We start from the raw sequence: 5,052 nt of genomic DNA on the forward strand, positions 1-5,052 counted from the left end.
GTTCTCCTGGGCAATGCGTGCCACTGGTTTGAGCTGTACCACAGCCACTGCCTTGGCCTGGAAAGGTTTAGCTACAATATTACGGTGTCTATATACCCATGCTGATTTCTGACAAACATAAGCAGTTTCCTTCTTCTCATCCTTCGGTACTTTGGTTATTATTCGCTTCACCAGGGTATTAATGCCTCACAGTGCATATGCAATGAAATTGCCTAGCTCGTTGTTGAATTTGCAGGTCGAACATCTCTACGTCCTTATTGGTTCCAAGAATTGACGGTCATGCTGGAAATAACTATTATATTTTAAAATGAGCACATTGTAGTTCACAGTCTTGTCGACGTGTTTTTCATGAGGTTTAGAACAGGGAACTGTATTCATCAGGGTGAGAGTGCCATGGGTGCACTGGCACATTTGACTCACCATATCATTCGCTGCGTCAGCACAGATAAGTTTAGAATGCACTACAATACCGTGACCAGTTTTACATATACAATTGATTCAGTCTGGTAAAGTAGTAGGACAAATTTGACAAGCGCATAGTAAGCGAGCTTTATTGCCAGTCAGTCGTCGACTTCATTAAATTCACGAACACAAACAGACTTTAAGTAGAGGTTCGAGGCATACGCCTAAGCGCAAACCCTTGGCTTTGCAGCTTTTGGTGCAGGCACTGGGGTCTGGGCATCCAGAGCCATAAACTGCAGCAAAGAGATTATAAAATTCGCAAAAACATCGATTATTACACTTCAATTAACTATTGATATTAGCGTATTTTAGTCACAGTGTAACGTTCAATGCTTGCTTATTAGAACATTGCTATATCGCGACACACCTTATAGGCTAATCGAAAATTCGAGCTTCCAAGAATTGGTCGAACCATCAGCTCATTTAGAACAACGGGAACACCCCTTCGCACCTCACACTTTCGCATTGTCCACCTTGACAACTTTATCGCGAAGCGAACCACTTCACCCTCCACTACTATGGCACGATTTTCTGATGTATCGGGATGAACACACAGATACTCAGCCACATGCATACTTTCCCTGTCACAGATATTACCGAGCGCTATAGGTTCTATATTGTTCAGTTACAGGTATGTTCAGCTTGAAAGTGGGCAACTCTTATGGCGTATATGATGTGTAGGTTGAGTGACAAAAGCGTGCCTTCTTCACAGATTAAGGGTATTGCGCCTGTAAACAAGGGCACAATCATTCAAGAATGTCGATAAATATATACATATGAAAACTGCACGGAAGGATTATTACTGCGTTAAAAACCCTATTAGGCGAACATGTTTAGTTTACTCTTCTCACATTGGAGTCGTCTCTACATAGCGTGGTATCGGGCACAGTGCGTCAATATGCCACCGGATATTCTCACCGCATGCGTACTCTAAAAACAAGAGAGGGTATCGCAGGAGTGAAGCGGCCGATTAACTCTTCAAAGCCTTGTTCTGCTCTGACAAAATGTCGCGTGGGTGAAATGCATTGTTCACTCTGTGACTAAGAGAGAGTGAAATGTGCCTATCATTCTGCCCTTCTGAGAAAGAGTATAATACCCCTTCTGCTCTTGCGGCAGTAAAGTACAAAACAAAGCATAATTTTCTGCTTCAACTGCAGGAGGCTGGCGCCGAACTTCGCGGTGTATCACTCACTCACGCTGAGCAAAGAACACACTGTTTTGCTTCTAGGAGAACAGGCAGCTGCAGTTGAAAGGAACGCCGAGCGAGCGCTCTACTTTTTTCACTCGGAGTTGCACCACCGCTGTCCCGCTCAACATCGCGGTGTAGCACAGCACTAGAGAATAAGGACCCGTCCAGCGAGCAGCAACGAAGGCCATCCAAAGAAGACCGTGTGTCAGCCATATCGTGTCGCCGCGAAAACACGACAGTCGTTCGTCCTTCCTTGGATATAATGACAAATCTTTTACGGTCAGTGAATTCTATCTTAGGCGCACATTCTGCGTACATAACATGCTATCGCAAGGAAGTCGTCGCGGCGCTTAGCTGACACCATTGACAACGGACTAGGCAAGTGTTCTGTGTCTCTCGATTTCAATCGCGAAAGCCAGTAGTCGCGATAACTGCGTGCGATTGTATCACTTGCCGCATCCGTAAGTGCTTTGACAATCGCAAACGCTGCCAGAACCATAGTATATTCAATAAGACATGAAGCGAGAGGACGCTTAAAATGGTTTGTTCACGAGCCCATGATTCCGAGCCTATGCGAAGCGTGGTTAGCGTGCTTTTGGTGTGTACACAGTCAGGAACACCTAAAGGCTGTATAGGACGCTAAGAAATGAGCTGCTGTTTTAGAATATGGCACACGAAACAAGCTTCCTGCACAATTTATCTACATTACCAAGCCCATGCTTAGGAGCTCATCTGGTAAACTCTGCCATATAAGTACACTCGTGCTGTGCCAGAAATGCGTTTGCTTCCCAATAATGTGGCGTATATTTCTCTTTGTTCATAGTGTCAATACTTTGCGGGTTTCCCCATGCTTGTTCTATTTCTAGCTTTCCACAGTATACTTCATTTTTGAAAACAAGGTGCGTATTGAAATAAAGGATATTTCTGCACTGTAATAGTGATGAAACTTTAGAGAATATACTTATATTTTATTATATGTGTTCGAAATTTCATGGGCATCGCTGCAATCTGATTTTTTGTTTTTGTCAGTATGTTTCTCAAATTGTTATTCAATTTGTATTGCGACTTATCAATAAATATTTTGGCCTTTTAAGAGAGAAATTTTTTCATTTGAATAACTCGGCGACTACAGATTCTTTGTTTTAGAGTGTATCAAATTGTTATTTGCTCAAGGTAACATCCCTTATGAGATTTAACAAGAATGCGGTATGCATATTGCTCACATTTGAAAGTCATTAGACACAATATATGCAAAAACGCCTTATGTCAAAACCACAGCATAGGTGCTTAGATGTCATTATCGCTATGATCCACGCGCGTAAGAACTGTTGCCGTCATGAGAAGGTGTTCGCACTTCGGCTGCCAACGTGCTCTCAACGGTAGTAAGTATACATTAGATTGAATTTATATTTCGCAGAGCGTATATACCGGAAATTATTGTAAAAAAAGTGCTGGCAAGGCGAATTGAATAAATCTGGCACAAAATATTCATAGTTACCGCGTTTTATATTCCGGTAAACACCGGCAGCTCGGGTGCAATAGCCGGTGATGAGGGGCAGCCACGTTTGTGGCCTGCAAGGTGCAGCCACTGGTAGCACAGAATTAAACCGAACAAAGTCAGAGCTATTTACAGGCGCTATAGGGTGTATTATACTTCACTCGTGGTTCAAAGTTCGGGCAGCGAAAAATAACAAAATAGTTCCTTGCATTTATTACTCCATGTTTTTCTCGTTTAGCACAGCGCCTCCTGTTGGCTGCACCGTGGAGGCACTTCATGTTTGCATCAGCACTCGCTCACCATGCCACTCGATCTTCCAGTATTTAGCGGAAAACTGAACAAGCGAGAACTATCTACAGTTTGACTTACTATCTCCCGTGCGCGCCTCGTCATTTCCCTCGTCGGCGGCAGTGATCATCACCGCGAACGCTGCAAACACAAGGACAATCAAAACATCAACAACAGAACATGAAAGCCAAAATAAACGTTTCTTTGCCAATCTAGAATATTCTTCTACTGGTGAATATGATGCGTATATAGAAACATTGCTCTCAATAACAAGAAACAAGGAATGACCCATTCGTGTTAATTTTCACGGAAGCTCAACGTCACAATGTCGGTGCATGCAATGTATTACATAAAGTACTAAGATGCAGCTATACAACGGGTATTCTGTTACGTGTCGAGTAGTGAATTTCGGGTATAATGTGATTATTTCCTAATATCATATCTGTTGACGCGACAAGACTTGCTCACCTGTAAGGAGTGCGACGAGCAAGATGGCAGCGGTGAACTTCATCTCAGCAACGAGTCTAACTTTGTTGTCTGTGAAGACAAAGAGAAAAGTACATCTTCGGTGGCTTACAAAAGAGAGCGTAGAGATGTCCAAAAGTGAAATTCAAGTGCCTTCGATTATGAGTGACTTCAAGTATACCTAAAATACGTATAATATTGTAAACCTGTTCCTCTTCATGAGCACCTATGAGAAAGCAACACTTTCAGAACCTAAGGCTTTGTTATTTGAGCAGTTATGTCTAAGGTTAAGCATCGCAACATGACTTTTTGGCACATTTTGGTATAAGCGTATCGGTCAACGTGTTTCACATATCATAGTTAGAAAACCTACAATAGCACAGAAACTTAGAATTTCTATTTTAAGTTCTAACATGCTGGATTTCGAGCCATCTCAACGTGTGGCTCTAATGCAAGCAAAGCGTTACAGAACGCTGATAAATGAGAAGATAACACAGTGATGGCTTTTAGAATGGACGCGCAGTAGCAAATAATAGAGCGATAGAGGAGAAAATTCGTTGATTGCTCGGACAAATATGAACGTACCTGATGGGAAGAAATACCAGGTGGAGGCCAGGTACTGGATCGAGCTACTGATGCATGGTGCACGATTCCCGACCCTCTGTCTTTTATATCTCTCCTGTGGCCAGAAATAAAAGTGCACGTGGAGGAAACTGTCACGTAGCTGCTTTCAAATACATTTTGCACGGGTGATTGCCTTTACTGTCATCGTTTTTATGGTGTTCTTGGTTTGTTGAAATAACAAAACAATGAATACATGCCAAGAATCTACTGATAAACAGGAAACCGGATACATAATTTTCTTATCCGTAGGCAATTTTTATATCCATATCCCAAGTTAGCTCCGCTTTAGGTTTTATGCATATCACATCCGGAAGGAATGACTTGTCCTATCCTATCATAAATATGAGTGGGAGAACGATTTGTAAATGTCGCGCTACGGCATTTAAAATGGCCGAATTTGCTCTTCTTCGACGGGAGGGAATATCGGCACAAAACTATTTGATACGAAATGCACCCGTCGATTGCAGCAGTAGAGCTCCTTAAGATATATTCTTTAACACCACAGCGAATGGGACTATTTTACTAG

General features: G+C 42.4%; 1 long non-coding RNA gene across 1 annotated transcript; it reads right to left on the bottom strand.

Moving 5' to 3' along the window:
- Window positions 1-535: 535 nt before the first annotated feature.
- On the bottom strand, window positions 536-4,536 carry LOC135898432 (uncharacterized). The gene is made up of 4 exons (XR_010563329.1): window positions 4,488-4,536; window positions 3,906-3,974; window positions 3,519-3,578; window positions 536-695 (listed from the first exon to the last, which is right to left on the bottom strand). It is a non-coding gene; the product is annotated as an uncharacterized lncRNA (long non-coding RNA).
- Between the last annotated feature and the right edge of the window lie 516 nt (window positions 4,537-5,052).

The sequence above is a fragment of the Dermacentor albipictus genome, chromosome 10 (assembly GCF_038994185.2).
Source record: "Dermacentor albipictus isolate Rhodes 1998 colony chromosome 10, USDA_Dalb.pri_finalv2, whole genome shotgun sequence".
Lineage (NCBI taxonomy): Eukaryota > Metazoa > Arthropoda > Arachnida > Ixodida > Ixodidae > Dermacentor > Dermacentor albipictus.